Source organism: Mustela nigripes, chromosome 6 (genome assembly GCF_022355385.1).
Source record: "Mustela nigripes isolate SB6536 chromosome 6, MUSNIG.SB6536, whole genome shotgun sequence".
Lineage (NCBI taxonomy): Eukaryota > Metazoa > Chordata > Mammalia > Carnivora > Mustelidae > Mustela > Mustela nigripes.
Genome location: NC_081562.1, coordinates 98360376 through 98379919, shown reverse-complemented (window position 1 = coordinate 98379919; position 19544 = coordinate 98360376). Strand labels below are relative to the sequence as shown.

Sequence of the window (19544 nt, the reverse complement as noted above, 5' to 3'; positions counted from 1 at the left end):
CTCTCCCTCGCACTTCCGGGTTCTCAGGGACGTGCGCACCAGCGTGCGTGCGTGTGACCGCCGCAAGCGACGGGCTCGTGAGCGCGCCGCTCCCTCGACCGCGCCGGGGCCTTAGAGAGGAGGCCCGTGAGGGCCGAGGAAGGAGGGAAATGGCCCGTTGTTAGCTCCGGAGCGGCTTCGGCTCTTCGGTTCGCGCAGCGCTGACCATTCGGACCTTTGGGGCAGAACGCAAGACAGTCAACTCGCTGCTCCTCGGACCTGACTGCGTTCTGAGGTGAGCTGAGAGGCCCCTCCCTGTGAGACAGCGTCAGTGCTGGTGACGTCACGCTTACATGACGTCAGTAGTTCTTGCTCTGTCATCTGGAGTGGGCTTGCATTAAGCCTGCCTTGGGCCTCCAGGGCGCTGAGCGTTGAAGCTAGTGGCTGGAACTGTGTCCTTTCACAAGGAATCAGTTCTCAGCTTTTAATCAAGGCTTTTAATCTCAGCTTTTAATCAAGGAATCACCAGCTTTTAAACTAACGCAGGTGAGTGGATTATAGTACCTGATACTGGTAAAGGTTTATATCTTATCCCCATGTCTGATTTTCACGCAGTCACACACTTTGCATTTATTCCACCTGTATCCTGTGCAAAGCATCTCACGTTCGCGCTAAGGAAACCGCTTCCAAGCAGAACTCTTCAGCTTGGCCATGCTACACAAACTACGTTAGGGTTCCTTAAAAAGTTCTACAGAGAAGGATAAATTTTAGTATATGTGCTGCCGAAGCGAGCACCGAAGAATGTTAAATTAATGTAAATTCTGTTAAAGGTTCTAAACTGATGCACTGTCGTTCAAATCAATTACAAATTCCTTTGACATTTAAGGAGCACCATAAAGCCAGCTCATAGTTGTGTCTACTATAATGAAACTCTGCCCACTACCTGCTCAGTTTCTTCTTTTCTCCTTTTTTGTGTGTGATTATTTTACACTAGACACACTATTTAATCCTGGATATTCGCATGTCTCTTTGCCCTAATGGTGAACTCCCTAAGGCAGAATCTAGGGTTCACTTACCTTTATAATCTTTTGAGAAGGGGTAGCACAGTGATGTTTGTTGAAATGAAGGAACTGTGTGTTTTCAGTTTTTTTGCCAAGCTAGACCTGTTTTGCCATCACTACCTTTTAATGCAAATCCAGTAATCAAATTTTAATGACTGTATAAATATAATGCATACAAAAATAAAATATAATTGGATAAAAATATATAATTTTCTCAAAAATATAATTGGATAAAATAAAAAATATAATTGGATAAAATCAACCCTGTTAACTGTGATACAAGAGAAAATTTTATGTTATGAAGGTGAAAAAGGAAGCAGCATTCATATCTTTTTGGAAGAATCAGGGAGGCTTCCAAGAAGGAGAATGTGATGGTTTTTAATGAATGAGTAGAAGTTAGTAATAAAAAAAAAATGTAGTATGGGGGCCCCTGGGTGACTCAGTTAAACCATACTTGATATTGGCTCACGTCATGATCTCAGGGTTGTGAGACAAGCCACTTAGTGGGCTCTGTGCTCAGCAGGGAGTCTACTGGATTCTCTCTCTCTCTGTCTCTGCCTCTCTCCCCGCTGTCTCTCATAAATAAATAATCTTTTTTTTTTTTTAAAAAAGCATAGTACTAATAATATTGAAACCAACAGACAATGAGAAAGGATTATAAAGCTCACAACCATACCCAAGTAATATAAGAATTACTAAGATAATAAAGGTGGCATCAGAAATCAGTGGGCAAAGAAAAACTTAATAGTGAAGGAGAAGCGATTATGGGGGGAAAAATTCCTATGTCCTGCCACAAAATACAACTACATGTGTAAAAAATAAAACCATAAACTAGGAAACAAATGCAAGTGAAAATTTAATTGATCCAGGGATAGGAAAGAGCCTTTTAGTTATGAAAGGGTTGGAAGAAAGTACAAAGGAAGAGGTTGACTTGACTATAAAAATGTCAAGAAAACACAATGCCAACATCGTAACATATGTCAGACAGAACTTTAAGGTGCTTAACATTTTAAGACCTGGTAATCCTAGAAATGTAGATTAAACTTCTATTTTTCACCTATCAGGTTTTTTTGAAAAATTTTAAGTGCTGGTAGATAAACATCTGCAGTGAGTTTGTTCTTAAACATTGCAGATGGAGTGTAACTTAGTATGACCTTTCTGGTCATAAAAACATTGCATAAAAAATTGCAAAACATTTGGCAATATACATTTAAGTTAAGTGAGAGTATATATATATATATGTACAGTGTCTAGAACACTAAGACAATACATGTTTAGTTTTCATGTCTGTCATTATTTTTACTATTGTTTTTATTAATAACATTATCATACCTTTTAATCAGTACAGTGCCTAGAATAATAACTTAGTGGATGTTCATTAAATATTTGATTGGCTAATTGTCCTTGTCACATAAGATTTGTTTTTCAAAGATTTTATTTATTTATTTGACAGAGATGACAAGTAGGCAGAGAGGCAGGCAGAGAGGGAGAGGCGGAAGCAGGCTCCCCGCTGAGCAGAGAGCCCGATGCAGGGCTTGATCCGAGGACCCTGAGATCATGACCCAAACCAAAAGCAGAGGCTTAACCCATTGAGCCATCCAGGCGCCCCGTCACGTAAGAATTTTATAGGAGGACGCCTGGGTGGCTCAGTGGGTTAAGCCTCTGCCTTTGGCTCAGGTCATGATCTCAGGGTGCTGGGACCGAGTTCCTCATTAGGCTCTCTGCTTGGCAGGGAGCCTGCTTCCTCCTCTCTCTCTGCCTACTTGTGATCTCTCTCTCTGTCAAATAAATAAATAAATATCTTAAAAAAATTAAAAAAGAATTTTATAGGAAAAGCTCCTCTCCATCCACCTGTCCTTCCCTCTGCTCATATGCATACCTCTTACTCTCTCTCCAGTATAAATAAATAAAAGCTGAAGCACCCGGGAGGCACAGTCATTTAAGCGTCCAACTCTTGGTTTTGGCTCAGGTTATGATCTCAGGATAATGGGATCTGAACCCTGTAAGGGACCCTGTGCTCACTGCAAAGTCAGCTTGAAACTCTCTCTCCCTCCCTCCTCCCACCACACGCTCTCTCTCTAAAGGAATAAAATCTTGTTTAAAAATTTTTTTTAAGATTTTCTTTGAGAGAGGGGGAGGGGAGCACAGTGGGAGTGAGAGGGAGAAGTAGAGTCCCTGCTGAACAGAGTCCAAGGTGGGTCTCAATCCCAGAGCCCTGAGATCATGACCTGAGCCAAACAGGGAGAACCTGACACCCAGGTGCCCCCCCCCAAATTTTTTTTAAAGAATTTTATAGGAAGGGGTCCTGGGTAGCTCAGTGGGTTAAAGCCTCTGCCTTCAGCTCAGGTCATGATCTCAGGGTCCTGGAATCTAGCCCTGCATTGTGCTCTCTGCTCAGTGGGGAGCCTGCTTCCCCTTCTCTCTCTGCCTGTCTCTGCCTACTTGTGCTCTCTCTCTCTCTCAAATAAATAAAATCTTTAAAAAAAAAGAATTTTATAGGAAAAGACATAGAGTTAATGACATGTCAACCTGTTAAAAATTAAAGCTATAAAGAAGTTATCTGGAATGATCATGTGGTTCAGCCTATAAGCAGGATACTTTGTACAGTAGTAAAAAAAACAGCTGTTATTGATGATATGTTAGCTATCTTTTGCTGCATATCAAATAACCCCAGAAGTACACACCAAGGGGGCTAGGTGGGTTTAATCGGTAGAGCTTGTGATTTTTGATCTTGGGGTGATGAGTTCAAACCCCACATTGGGGTAGAGTTTACTTTAAAAAAAAAAAAGTATTTGGGTGGCTCAGTTAGCTAAGAGTGTGCCTTCAGCTCATGTCATGATCTCAGGGTCCTAGAATTGAGCCCACATCTGGCTCTGCACTCAGAGGGGAGTCTTTCCTTCTTTTCCCCCCTCCCTCTGCTCATGCTCTGTCTCTCTCAAATAAATAAGATCTTAAAAAAAAAAAAAGTATTTGGGGAGCCTGACTGGCTCAGTCAGTAGAGCCTGCTGCATGAGTTTGAGCCCCACATTGGGCTTGGAGAATATTTAAAAAAACCAAAAAAACAAAAACAAACAAACAAAAAAACCAACTTAGTGGCTTCAAACGATGGAAGTCATGTATTATTTCTCAGTCAATTTTGGAGTCAGGAATTCAGGTGGGTTTCAACCGGGCATTTCTGTTTCAGTCTCATAAGATTGCAGTCAGGTGTAGGCGAGGGCTGTGGTTGTCTGAAGACTTAATCTGGAGTGGAGAATCCACTTCCAAGGCAGTTCTCTCGCATGTCTGGCAAGTTGGCTTAGACTGTTGGCCACATGGGCTTTCCCACAGACAGCTTGAGTGTTCCCACAGCATGGCAACTGGCTTCTTCTAGAGCAAGTGATCAATCTGAAAAACCGAAGCACAAGCTGAAGTGCCTTTTATAACACAACCTTGGAACTCAAACATCACGTCAGCCATGTTCAGGGCCAGCCTGGATTGAATTTGGGCAGGAGAGTAATGAAGGGCATGTGCTGGGGAGGAAGGGTCAGTAGAGGCTATCCTGGGGGCTGGCTACCACAGATGAGGATGACTTTTCCGGCTGGAGCATTGTCTGCTTAAAAGTGTCTAAGGATGGAAGCCCATATGTGTTCCTTTATAATACTGCTCAAGAAGTTGTTTCTTGGGGCCTCTGTCTGGCTCATTTGGAAAAGCGTGTGACTCTTGATCTCAGGGTTGTAAGTTTGAGTCCCTCATTGGATGTAGTGATTGCTTAAAAAATAAAATCTTAAGGATTGCCTGGGTGGCTCAGTCAGTTAAGTGTCTGCCCTCAGCTCAAGCCATGACCCCCTAGCCCTGGGATGGATCCCTGCATCATGCTCCCTGCTCAGTGGGGAATCTGCTTCTTCCTCTCCCTCTCCCTTCTCCTCTCCCTCTGCCTTTCCCTGTCCCTTGTGCTCTCTTGCTTGTGACTGCTCGCCCTTTCTCTCCTTCTTAAATAAATAGGTAATTTTTTTTAAAGATTTTTAAAAAATTTATTTATTTGACAGACAGAGGTTACAAGTAGGCAGAGAGGCAGTCAGAGAGAGGAGGAAGCAGGCTTCCCGCCAAGCAGAGAGCCCGATGCGGGGCTCGATCCCAGGACCCTGGGACCGTGATCTGAGCCGAAGGCAGAGGCTTTAACCCACTGAGCCACCCAGGCGCCCCTAAGTAAAAAGTTTTTAAAAAAATAAAATCTTTAAAAAAAAGTTGTATCTTAGTTTTAGTTTCTTAAGTCTAGAAAAACAATTCTGTTCAAGACTATTGATTTGATACTGCTCTTTACAACTTCTTTGAAAATTTCCCTAGTGACAGTACCAGTGACAAAACCATTTTAGTGGTAACAATGCATTTTGGGGGCAAAAGAACATTAGCAAGAGGACAAGGTAATGATTCATTCCTTTATTCAAGCATCTGTTCTTGTCATTTATCTGATAAAGAGTGAACTAAATTTTATGTGTGGTCGATAGACACATACAGTAACATACACCAGCAATAATTTTACAACTTAATGATTATGCCAGTTAATTATTGCACAGATTTTATATTATTTGGGCTCATTTCCCTTTTGCTGTTCTATTTTCTTGACATAATATTGACATAATAATAAAGCTCATTGATTTAACAGTTACTGTGTGCCAGGTGCTGCACATTTCAGTGATCTTCCAACAAACCTTCAGAGGTGTGGTTATCACCCTTTGTGTAGTAATTAAGCAATGTGTCCAAAATACACGCAGTAACTGACAGGGCTGGGATGCAAACCAAGATCTGGGTCTCTTTCCTGCCTTGAGCATGGATGCTGTGAGTGACTTATCCCCCATATGAATGCCTCCCACCTCAGAGGTCAGAGATGTCCACGTTGTTATTCAGGCATTTTCAAATTTTTTCTGTAGCTATCTTCCTTCCTGTGTTGACAGAATGGTTGAAAGTTACGATTTCAGGGAGAAGTCTTTTTCGGCTTACCAAGAGGAACAAGATATCTGATATGGGACAACCTCCTTCATTTTCTTTTCAGATTATTTACTAAAAAATACCAGACAAGTAGTGATACATTATATAGCTCTTCAGCACCTAACTTTCAGCTAAATTACCTTCCTTGTTGTATGTAAAAAAAAAAAAAATAAAAACTAGTCTGACCAGGGACCCCTGGCTGTCTCATTTGGAAGAGTATGCTATTCTTGATCTCAGGGTTGTGAATTTGAGCCCCATGTTGGGTGGAGAGATTACTTTAAAAAAAAAAAAAAGTCTATGGGGCACCTGGGTGGCTCAGTGGGTTAAAGCCTCTGCCTTCGACTCAGGTCATGATCTCAGGGTCCTGGGATTGAGCCCCACATCCGGCTCTCTGCTCAGTGGGGAGCCTGCTTCCCTCCTCTCTCTGCCTGCCTCTCTGCCTACTTGTGATTTCTCTCTGTCAAAAAAATAAATAAATTCTTAAAAAAAAAAAGCAAACCATCTCCCACACACACACACACACAAAAAACACATGCCACTTTTTGTTACAATTAATTAACTTCCCATTTTGTTTTTCTGCACATATTAATATAACATGACTTTGAAATAAAGATTAGGAGATTACACATATATATATATGTGTATGATATGTATAAATATATAATGTGTATGTATATATGTGTATAAATGTATATATGTATATGGATAATACATTTATACATATATAATTATTTATACATATATATGTATATATAATATATGTATTAGGGTGATGGGTTAAGAAACGAATCCAAGCTTAAAGAGAGAAAGAATATTTCGGATCTGTTCTTTTGGCTAATATTGGTACGGAGCTGCATTGTCCAATATTTAGTAGCCACTAGCAATATGTGGCTATTTACATTGAAATGAGTTGAAAGTAAATAAAATTTGGAATTCAGTTCTTCATTTGCATTAGGCACATTTCAAATGCTCAGTAGCCACCCATGGCTAGTGGCTACTATCCTGGATGGCACTGTACCTGAATTTCCAGCATTATAAAAAGTTCAGTGGGTGGGGTGCCTGGGTGGCTCAGTGGGTTAAGCCTCTGCCTTTGGCTCAGGTCATGATCTCAGGGTCCTGGGATCGAGCCCCGCATCGGGCTCTCTGCCTGCCTCTCTGCCTACTTGTGATCTCTTTCTGTCTGTCAAATAAATAAATAAAATCTTAAATAAATAAAATCTTAAAAAAAAAAGTTCAGAGGGACAGTGCTAGAAAGAAGCAATAGCATAAGAAAGAATTTCATGGATGAAACAAAATAAGCCAGAACGAATGGCAAGGTCTATAATTATTTTAATCCTATTTCATACTTTCTTCTTGACAATATTCACATGTATGCTTTTTCTTTATAATGTTTTATGTGCATATATTTCTACATAAAAAATAATTATAACTAAATTTCAGTACTTAATGTATTCCAGAAATTGTGCTAAGTGCTTCATTTGAATTAATTCATTTAATCCTTAGGACAATACTATGTTTGTTGTGGGAAATTTAGAAAACATAAAAAAGAGAAAGAGAAAACCAACCTTAATCCCCAAACCCAGAGATAATCGTTGTTGACATTTCTAGTGGATGCTGTAGTGAGCTGCCCAGATCCCAAGATACAGCGGCCAGGAGTCTTGGCTGCTGACGACTCACACTTGCATTTCTCCCAAAACTGCCTTCTGTGAAGGAAACTGCCTCATCCTAGGTCATGTTCACTCCCTTGGGGCAGCTGAAATCCAATGACTGGTCAGTTGTGGAGGTGCATGGCACAGGCCCTGAACTGTAACAATCTGGCACAATCAGCCTTGGAATTTCCCATGGGACCAGTTAAAGCCGCTGTGGTAAGTGCCCTGCAGTTCACCTTCCCCTGCCCAGTCCTGCTTCCCTCACAGGCCCTGCTCCTGAGAGTGGTCTTGAGTAAACCACCTATGTGCAAATCCCGGCCTCAGTCATTATTTTCAGAAGGTGAGTTCTAGTTTTTGTTTTGTTTTGTTTTTTGTTTTGTTGTTTTTTTGAAGATCTCTGTTTAATTTTGTTGGGTTTTTTTAGATTTTATTTATTTATTTGACAGAGAGATAGAGATCACAAGTAAGCAGAGCAGCAGGCAGACGGAGAGAGAAGCAGGCTCTCTGCTGTGCGGGAAGCTGGATGTGGGGCTCGATCCCAGGATCCTGGAACCATGACCCGAGCCGAGACAGCTGCTTAACCAACTGAGTCACCCAGGCACCCTCTGTTTAAGTTTTTAATAACTGTAAATTTTACCCCAACAAATTTGATGTTTTCTTATTTATTGTTTTATATGTTAATTTTCTGGTTCATAAGATTTTATGACTAATTTTGCACACACCTAAGTATTTTTCTGTACTACAATTTTTCTTAAGTTTTATTTATTTAATCTCTATACAAAGTGGGGCTCAAACTCACAACCTCAAGATCAAGAGTCACAGGCTCTTCCAAATGGGCCATCCAGGTACCCCTGTACCACAATTTTTAACAGCCACCTAGAATTCATTTGGTACATCATAGTCAGTTCATCTTGTATTCTCAGATATTTTGGTGTTTCCTGGTTTTTACTGTGGCAGACCCTGATCTCAGCAGGCCAACACCCATTCCCAGTTTTCCTCCTACTCACCTGCCTGTAGGATAGGAAAACCAAATACTCCCATATAGTTTGTTTTCCTCATCTTTCTTACAACTAGGGCTAGTATCAATTCTAATCATCAGGAAGTAAGGTGTAGATTACTGAGGTTGAGGGGGAAGTTCCAGGAAAGGGAGGCGTACATATATTGCCTTCCAGATAAAATGGGATAGCCCAGACTGGTACCATTTCTTGTCTGTTCTTTCTGCTTTGTGAGCAGTGAGATGTCTAGAGCTGTAGTAGCCAACTTTCATCCATGAGGGAAAAGTCAAGAAAATTCAAGGCTTTTGACCTTGAGAAAACAGAATGTTTAAACCAGTGCCGGCAATGACCTATCTTTGGATTTCTTGCAATGATGAGAAAGAACCTTTTTTTTTTTTAATGTACTTGTGTTTGGATTTCCTGTTACTTACAGCTGAAATCATTTATAAACATCACTGTTCCTGACATTCATGATTAGAAGTAATGCAGTGATGAACATTGTGGGTAAATACTTGAATAGCAACAACTTAACATAAAAATCAGGAAGAGAATTAGGATCCTGCATTTATAACATTTCTTCTCCTTGGCCAGATGCAGCTCTGTCCTTAACTTGCCCACTTTCTTTTTGTGAAGACCAGAAAAATAGCATACATAGGCTTCCTAAATTTTTTCAAAAGACAGTAATATTTGGGAGAGGAAATAGACCTTCTATACATCAGAAAGTTACCTCTTCAAATAGGATATTTTAGCAAATACACTGAGCCATGGTGTTTTCATCCACTAATACAGAATCAGCAAGGGTTTTCGGAGCAAGTATTATGTGCATTTTAGACTAAGTCATGAATTAACTAACTCTCCATACATTTGACTGGAAATCATTAGTATCTCTAGAGTTGGGATATTTTATCCTCTCAGAATAAACATGGAGATTCAAAGAAGCTGAACTGAACTACCGTTTGAAGTGGAAAAGAGCAGTGTTGATTGCAAAATAGATACTGAAATTGTGTTTGATTTCTGTTTTCTAGTGGCAGGCACTAGACAATGCAAAGCCTGAATCGGGTGAATCTATTTCCATGACTCCCACTTACTCATGCAGTCTTGATGCTGTTTCTAATTCTGCAGCCCAGAAACCTCAAGTTGGCTGGTTCTGGTTCAAAGTAAAGGCACGGGGATGATTTTTTGGTATCATAGTGAATCAGAGTACCTAAGACCTGAAGTGTCCCAAGTTAAAGATGTCCTGGCTCATTCTTATTAGTGTGCTTAGGATGAAAGAGAGCTCCACGTCTGGCCAGACTACTTGCAAGCTGTTCCAGACTACACTGCCATTCATGAGCATAGACTAAAACTGAACTTGCTTAAGCAGCAGAGTGAAAAAACAACCCAAGGATATCATATATCGAATAACGTTGTAATATCCACATTATATAAAGAAGTCTTACGACACAGCAACAAAAAACATACATCCCGATTTTATTTTTTCCTTTTTTTAGTTTTAGGTAGGCTCCACACCCAGCATGGGGCTTGAGATCATGACCTTGAGATCAAGAATGATACATTCTACCAACTGAGCCAGCCAGGCACCACATATATCCCAATTTCACAATGGGCAATGAACATATACAAATGGGCAACGAGCGTATGAAACAATGTTCAGTGTCACCGATCAGAACCACAGTGAAATGTCACCTTGTACTTATTAGGATAGCTCCAAACAAAAAGCTAGAAAATAACAAGTGTTGTAAAGGATGTGGAGAAACTAGAATCCTTTTGCATTGCTGGTAGGAATATAAAGTAGTGCTTCCCCTATGGAAAACAGTGTGGTGGTTCTTCAGAAAGTTAAGAATCAGAATTACCATATGACCCAGGAATCCCACTTCTGGGTGTATATCCAAATGAATTGAAAGCAAGATCTTGAAGAGATATTTATGTACCCATGTTTATAACAGCACTATTCACAATAGCCAAGAGGTGGGAGCAACCCAGATATCCATAAACAGGAATGGATAAACAAAATGTGTCATATCCATACAATGGAATATTATTCAGCCTTAGAAAGGAAGGAAGGAAGGAAATCCTGTCACATGCTACAGAGTGGATTTTGAGGACATTATGTTAGATGACACAAGCTAGTCACAAAAAATCAAATCCCGTGTGATTCCACTTACATGAGGTATCCAGAGTAGTCAGATTTATAGGGACAGAGAATAGAATGGTGGTTGCCAGGGGCCAGGAGAGGAGGGGAAAGGGAGAAGTTTGGGGACTGATTATTTGAAAAGCATAGAGTTTCAGTTTTGCAAAATGGGAATGTCTGGATGTGGGTGCACAGCATGTGAATACACTTAGCACGGAGGAGGGGAAGGGAGGGGAGGTGAAGATCACGAGTGGCCCACAACGCTTAACAGATTTACTATCTTGGCCCACTACAGAAGTTTACTAACCCCCGCAAGCTCTATTATTCGTGGCCCATTGTACATTTTCGTGTTTTGTTGATATGTTAGGTGCAAGAAGTGGGAACCACACAATTTTAAGCAAAAAGGAATTTAATACAGGAAATCAGGAGCTGAGGAAATCATTGGATAGGGTGGTTGGATCCCTTAGGGGCCTCCAGGAATGATTCCCAGGAAAAGATTGCTATTCTGGCCTACCAGTGGGAGCTGCTACCTCAGCAGTAAGCAGAAAGGTGGTGATCAGTGGACTCCACTGGTGCTGTAGAGTTCAAAGACATGCCCCTGTAGCTGTGATCCAAGGTCAGGAAGCCCTGCCGGCCCTGGGACGACCTCTCAGCACCTAGGGAGTTAGTACCTGGACACTGAAATAATGGCTACAGGAAAGCCCGATGGGTCCACAGGTGAGTTTGCAGCAGAAACAAAGGGCATGGCTCTAGCCTTGGGTCCGTCTTTCGAGTGCTTCTCATTGGCTAAAGCAGAATCCTCACTGCAGGGAGATGGAGGAAACGTGCTTTTCCCTTCTTGAACTCCTGCAGGATCCAAAGACACACCTAGAGGATTAGAGTGGATGCTGAGAACCAGTTCAGAGCACCCACCACAGCTGGTTGGTGGCTTCAGGCTCATTCCGACTCTTCTCATCTTTAGCCAACTTCTTCTTCTTTTATTTGAGAAACCTCTGACACTCCCTTCCCTACCTCCACCATTGCCAGATAGGATGCTGTCCTGCGAGCCGCCATAGCTCTAAGCTCTGGCTCTGCTCCATCTATGCCACTCCATATTGGAACAGCCTGCTTTCTTCCTCCACTAGATTGCAAGCTCCTTGAAAGCACAAACTCAGTCTTACTCATTATTGTGTAAGTAATTGGTATATACTTGTTGAGAGTAATAGTTTCTGTGTTCTAACATTACAAGTAGCATCTCTTCTGTTTTTGTCATTCCATCTTTGTGCTAATATCTGTATACAGTGACAGCTCAGTACTTGTTAACTTTCTGGCTTTCATGTAGGCGAAGCAAAGAGAAAATTCACCAATGCTCTATGTGTCTGTATTCTTTTTTTTTTTTTTTAAAGCTTTTTAAAATTTATTTGACGCAGAGAGAGAGATCACAAGTAGGCAGAGAGGCAGGCAGAGAGAAAGGAGGAAGCAGGCTCCCTGCTGAGCAGAGAGCCCAATGCGGGGCTCGATCCCAGGACCCTGAGATCATGACCTGAGCCAAAGGCAGAGGCTTTAACTCACTGAGCCACCCAGGTGCCCCTGTCTATATTCTTAATTGACTCAGTATACTTATATAGGTTAATGAATACTTATATAGGTTATGATACTTATATAGGTTATTATTTATATAGGTTAATGAATACTATTTGAACAGTTGCAGCATATGTTTTTAAGTATATACACTGAAGTATGTGTCCTATTAGGTAGACACTATTTTTATTCCCATTGTATAGATTAAGAAACTCTGGCTTAGGTAAGGTAAGTAGGTTATTTACATTTACACCAAGTGACAGAACTGAGACTCACATCAGGATCTGGCTAATACCAGAAACTGTGCTCTTAGCCATGATGATGATGGTGATGATGAGATGAAGATTATTTTAACAGTATTATTTTAACAGCTGATGGTCCCAGACATTGTGGTAGGCATTTAAAATTTTTATTTATTTGTTTTTAGCGAGAGAGAGAAAGAGCAAGTGCTAGTGGGGGGAGGGGCAGAGGGAAAGAATCTCAAGCCGACTCCACCAAGTGCAGAGCTTGATGCAAGGCTCAGTCCCACGACCCTGAGATCATGACCTGAGCTGAAATCAAGAGTCACACACTCACCTGAATGAGCCACCTTGGCACCTCTGTGTTAGGCATTTTACATGTGTTATCTTAAGCACTGTATTTCCTTGCATCGAATTGATGCTTACTAGTTGTTGCATGTGGTGAGGTAGACAAACCTCTTAATATCTGTGGGCTCTGCCACTAATTCATTGTGTGCCTTCAGGCAAACTACAAGCCCTTCTGAGCTCCAATTTTTTTTTCTGCAAATCAGTGAATGATTTTTAAAGCACTTCTAGTTCTAAAATTCTAAAACTCTGAATCAATTCTACTTTGGTTTTCATCCCATAATTTTTACTTATGTATAGTAAGACTTTTCTCACTCTCTGAATGTTAAGTTCCTATAGGATCTTGATTTTGTTTTATTGTTTTCTCACATCTTCAGGGTACCTAGTCCAGTGCTCAGCATAAAACATAACAGCCTCATGGAGGTGTATATGGAGATATATAAATTGAGATCTGTCCAAAGGGAACTATCTATCTTCACAAAGCTGAACTTATTGTTGTATGTTACCTTCCTTTGGAGACGCCATTCAGCCATAACTTGGGGCTACCTCAGAGATACCCGTAGTTAGCACCTTTGGACTTTTCTATAGTCAGAGATAAGATTCTTATCCTTAAGCAAAGTTTTGGTCACTGCCTAAGCATCTCCTCCTGTGACTGAATATAAAAAGATTTCTTTCATGAAAATTGTGCTGGGTGCCTCATTCCTGGTCTGTGGATAATGCCAGATATGGCAGGGTGTTTTCAACAGGGAGGCCATTTTTATTCTTTATCTTATCTCTTATAGGACTATCAGAAACTCACAAGTCATTCCATAGCTTTTCTGAATCTTTGAGGAATTACTTATTAGAAAATGAAGTAAAAAGAAAGAAAGAAAGAAAAAAGAACTAGAATTCTCCCAAACCTATGGATGGCTTATGCATAATGCAAAAATAATTCTGAAACTTTGACATCTGTCCTTCAGATAGTCTCAAGAAAAACAGTACCTTAAATATAGATCAAATGGGGGGCGCCTGAGTGGCTCATGGTTTAAAGTCTCTGCCTTCGGCTCAGGTCATGATCCCAGGGTCCTGGGATCGAGTCCCGCATCGGGCTCTCTGCTTAGCAGAGAGCCTGCTTCCTCCTCCTCTCTCTCTCTCTGCCTGCCTCTGTGCCTACTTGTGATCTCTGTCTGTCAAATAAATAAATAAATAAATAAATAATCTTTAAAAAATATATATATAGATCAAATGGGAAAGTTAAGCCAAAAAGTATGTGAACAGGGAAAAACAATAAATGACTTTTAAAATAGTTCTTTTTAGCTATTATTTTACATTCTAGGGGAAGGACAAAATTCACTTCTTGGGTAAATGGAGCTTTTGCTTGAGAAAGAATATAAAAGGTTGGCCTTTTGGTGTGGTCCATTCATATGGAAGGAGGTTTGACAATGAAAATTATGTTGCTCAGAATAATAGAATTTCAGAGATTGGACCTGAAGAGCTCAGGAAAGCGATGGAGAAGGAAGTCTGAGCAAAATGGCAGCAAGCAGGCCCTGAGAAGAAAAAAACAGAAATTCCTTGTATTGAAAATGGCCAAAGAACTTTCAGGTACTTATATTTCCTGTCCTATGCTGTATTATACTACCTCCTCTGTTATTCCTCAGCTTTCATTAAAAGTCTGTAATAAACAATCCCGTGTGTATAATGGTGCTTGGGGAATAAATGAGAGGAGGGGACAGTGGCACAGCTAGGATGATGTGGGGCGCAGAGAAGATGGGAACCATGATCAAGGATTTTTTCCTTAACCTTGGGGAATATTCCTAATATTAGCAGATTGGATGAACTTAGAAACCTGGGACAATTGAGGTCCTTGCAAACAATGCAGGAAGAATTGAAGCCTGATCCATCCAGAGCAGGGGGACAGCTCCCAAACTGGGCAGGGTCAGCACAGATGGGTCCATGTGCTTTTGGTTTGGTTTTCTTCAAGGAAAGAATATAGACCAGAAAGGAAAGAAAGACTCAGAGAGAATCCATAGACAAAATTGGAGACCACCATTAAGAATCATTCATCTAAGTGGAGAAACTACATAGTTAAAAATAATAATAACTAGTAGAACTCTAACCAGTTCAGATGTGGATCTGTGCATTTCTTATTAACTGTCACCATGGTAGTGAGGCAGTTTGACAAGGGTGCCTTCTTAGTACACAGGCCATACGAAGGGGAGAGAGAACAGCTAATCATGTATGGTCTTGTACGCTCTTTATTTAACTGCGTGGATCATGTATTCCTGACTATTAGCCTCCGTCACGTCTGACCCTAATAGCATCAAGCACAATGCTAGGAATCTAGTCGGCGCTCCGACATCTGCACTGATTGGCTGAATTAAAGGAAAGGTGTTTCTGCTGTCTTCCTTTCCAAGAGTGTCAACTGGCCAGGAATTTGATTTTGTCTGGGGGATCAAAACTAGGCCGTTTTCGTGACTGCGCCGGCCCGGCATGGCTTTCAGGTTGAGGGGGTGAAAGGACAGTGATTAGGTGTTCTCACTACTGAATCACCGTTCAAGGCCCGAAAGCGTTGTGTAGGACTTCCATGCAGCGCTGCTTCCTGAGTACAAACACAACTTCAGCAGCGGTTCCTGCAGTGTTTAATATCGGGCCTGGGAGAATATCCGGAGGACAAGGAATTCCACCATTCTGGCTTCAAACTGAGAAAGCTTTTTAAGCCCTTAACCCCACCTTACACCCAATTCACACTCACCCTGGGAAATCTCATTACAGTCCCTTGAAGTAATGATAACCTTTTACTATAGCCTTTTCTCTGATGCGTTCTTACATTTCATTTTCATTGTCATCTGTATAATTGCTCTGCATTTCGGTTACTTCCATTTCTATTCTTAACATTTCATTATTTCACTTTTTTTTTTTTTTAAAGTATTTAAGTGTAGGCACACCCTCTTTATTTTAATAGCCAGCATGTCCATGTTTGCGGCTTTAAAATCTGAGTTCCTACAGTTTTAGCGGATCTTCAGTGTGGGCCTACCTTCAGTTTACAGATTGATATTCTAATCATGTTCCAGACTGAAATCAGCTGCAAGAATTTGTCTTTGGAATTCTTCAGCGGTAGCTTCCTGTGGCTAAAACCCAAATGTGACCTCTTGGGTGGGTCAACCATGGAGACATGATTATGCTACCGCCCTCTCCAGGACAAACTGAGCAGGACCAACCTCCCAACCTCGTGTGGAACAGTCACTGTTCCCAGAAAGGAGCAGGTTAAATCCTTCCAAACCTGCTAAGGAATTTGACCTAGTTCCTTGAAACTAGAGTGTAACTTGAAAATATAATTGGTTGCAAATGTGTTTCTTTCTTCCTCAAAATTACTTTTGAACCCCTGTGAGACAGAGAAAAAAGCATTTCTCGTTACATAGATTCAGACCACCACTGTTGATAAACTGGACTAATTCCATATGAAACTTGGGGAGCAGAATAATAATATGACTTCATTTTTTTTTTAAGATTTTATTTATTTATTTGACAGAGAGAGATCACAAGTAGGCAGAGAGGCAGGCAGAGAGAGAGGGGGAAGCAGGCTCCCCACTGAGCAGAGAGCCTGATGTGGGACTCGAGCCCAGGACGCTGAGACCACAACCCAAGCCGAAGGCAGAGGCTTAACCCACTGAGCCACCCAGGCGCCCCTTTTTTGGTTCTTTTAGTGACACCATTAAAATCATTAAAATTCATATCTTGTGCTCCTCAGAGAAAATCTTTTCTTTTTGCTTACATATATATATCGTTAAATTCTAAACTCCTCCATTCCTTCCTTCCTTCTTGCCTACATTACTAAAAGGTGGCAGTTTGTTCATTCATCCATTTGCGAATGAGACAAAGATCTTTGTAGAGTCTCAGGGCTGTGCTTTCAGCATAATATTAAACGTTTCTTTCTACAGATGACCTCTTCTTGACATATAATGGTAAAACCAAAGATTCTCTTCCATTTTTTTTTTTTTTTAATTAGCTATCACCACCTGCAAGGCATAAAGAGAGAGGAAATGGAGCACAAATTATCTCAGAATTGAGCCTGGAAGTTATTTGAGAACCTAACCTCTTGAAAGCAGAAACCCTGCTATGTGCTTTATTTCCTAACATTTTTAGCCTTCTTGAAGAAGGTTTGTAATATCTCATTTGGGAGATTCTAAGGACTTAAGCCAAAAGATACAAAGAAGTGGTTAAGATTGTCCTTTACAAAATTTGGGACAGTCTTTATTCTGACCAGTGCAGTCCTAGATTACAACTTTCCTAGGCTCTTAAAAGCATTATTCCTAAAATGAGTGCTCCTCCAGTCAAGCTTTCACCAGTTTTTCATTTTATTTTATTTTAATCTTTTCTTTTTTTTAAAGATTTTATTTTAAGTAATCTCTGCACCCAACATCAAGAGTCACATGCTCCACCGACTGTGCCTGGGGGAGCCAGCCAGGCTCCCAATTAAAAAAAAAATTTTTTTTTTAAGATCTTATTTATTTATTTGACACACACAGACACAGAGATAACAAGTAGGCAGAGAGGCAGACAGAGAGAGGGGGGAAAGCAGGCTCCCCTCTGAGCAGAGAGCCCGATGCGGGGCTCGATCCCAGGATCCTGAGATCATGACCTGAGCCAAAGGCAAAGGCTCAACCCACCGAACCACCCAGACACCCTATAAAAAAAATATTTTTAAGAAGAAAAATTTAGATTGAGGAATTTCAGCTAACTAACCAGCTCTTCTAAAAGAAGAGAAATAGACAAAATGATTTTTTCCCTGGGAAGTTTGGCTGGGACCAAGTAAAGGTCTTCTATGACCCTTATGCAAGAACCCCATACTGGAAAGAACGTGAGTCTGAGTGTGTTTGAGCATGTGGGCTGAGTTCCTGGCTTTAATTACAAACCACCAGGTTGACGGGAGTTTCTTATTGCTTACATCGCACATCTCTAAGACATCTAGACCCCCTCACCAGCAAGTCCCAGCAACAAAGGCCTGTCTGACTGCAGTTATCTTCCAGCTCTTCTAAATTGAATTTTCCAAGCTCAAAGAGCTGAATTCCCTTGTAAGCTCCTGGGAGGAACCAGTTTATCTGGTCTCTACAGCAGAGGCTGGCAAACTACCACCTGCAGGACCAAGGAGCCTGTAGCGTGTTAATATTTATTCTTTAACAGCTTTATTGAAATAACATTCACATACCATACAATTCCTCCTTATACAGTGCAATTCATTAGTTCTTACTAAGAACCATTTTCTGAGTTGTGCTATCATCACAATTAATTTTGTAACATTGTCATCATACCCCCCAAAATCCCATACCCATAAGCAGTCACTTCCCCTGTCCCCTCTAACTGTAATTATCACTAATCCTATTTTTTTCTTTATAGATCTTCCTATTCTGGCATTTCATGTAAATGAAATCATGAAACATGTGGTTTCTTTCACTTGGCATATTTTCAGGATTCAGCCATATTATAGCACATCAATACTTCATTTCTTTTTATTATCAAATAATTTACTGCATGGATGTTTCCACATTTTGGTTATGAGTAATGCTGCCATGAACTTTTGTGTATGATATTTTGTGTGGATATATGTTTTCATTTGTCTTGGGTATATACCTAGAAGTGGAATTTCTGGATCGTAGGCTAACTCTATGTTTAACTTTTCAGACTGTTTTCCAAGGCTGCTGTGACGTTTTACATTCTCGCCAGTACTGTGTGAGAGTTCCAGTTTTGCCAAGAATCGCTATTATCTTTTTATAAAGCCAACTAGGGGGTGAGAAGTGGTATCTCATTGTGGTTTTATTTTGCATTTCTCTATTCTGAAGCCAATTTTTTATAGTCTGAAAACTAAGAATGGTTTTTACATTTTTTTACGTGTTGAGAAAAATATTTCATGATACTTGAAAATTATATGAAATTTAAATTCCAGTTTCTATAAATAGAGTTTTATTGGAATATAGCCACACCCATTCATTGTGTATTGTTTGTGGCTGCTTTCCTCCCTACAGTGGAGTTTAGTTACAAAAATGACTGTATGACCTGCAAAGCCGAAAATATTTACTGTCTGACCATTTACAGAGAACATTTACAAATCCTGATATTCACTATAGTTGGATGAGACCATCTGGGGAAAGAAGGAGGAAATGTGATTGCCTTGTGGGAATGAATTTTTTTTTCTCTTTCTCTCTCTCCCCACCCCCCCTCTTTCATTCTTTCAAGTAGGCTCCACACCCAACAATGAGCTGAAAAACTCACAACCCTGAGATCAGGAGTCACATGCTCTACCAACTGAACCAGCCAGGAGCCCTGGATTTTTTTTATTCCTTCGTGAAAATAGAATGCAGGCTGGCAGAATAAGGAGAAAAATCAGGATATTTTGGAACTTAGGTAGACCGCCGTATTTCCACCTGGATCACTATTATAAGATCTTTCCAAATATGGGCTCTCCCTTTCTTACAAATTTCTCCTAGAATTCTGTTCCTAATCTGCTGCTCTGATCATACGTTGTTTATCAGAATCCTCTAAGGGTTTCCCACATCCGCAGCCTCTTAGGACCATTTAACCAGGGTCTGTATGATCTGACAGCATCCTAATTTTCCAGCACTCACCTTTCTTTCTTTCTTTCTTTC

The 19544-nt window shown here is 40.6% G+C and overlaps 1 long non-coding RNA gene across 4 annotated transcripts in view; it reads left to right on the top strand.

Moving 5' to 3' along the window:
- The first annotated feature begins 185 nt into the window (after positions 1–185).
- LOC132019877 (uncharacterized) overlaps positions 186–19544 on the top strand; it is an 84666-nt gene continuing 65307 nt past the window's right edge. For 2 of the 4 annotated variants that reach the window (XR_009404867.1, XR_009404870.1), the window contains exons 1-3: positions 186–274; positions 7735–7870; positions 19138–19302. This is a non-coding gene — a long non-coding RNA (uncharacterized LOC132019877). Of the gene's footprint in view, positions 275–7734; positions 7995–8100; positions 8367–19137; positions 19303–19544 lie in introns of those variants that run through there. The other 2 variants (XR_009404868.1, XR_009404869.1) reach the window with 2 other exon arrangements.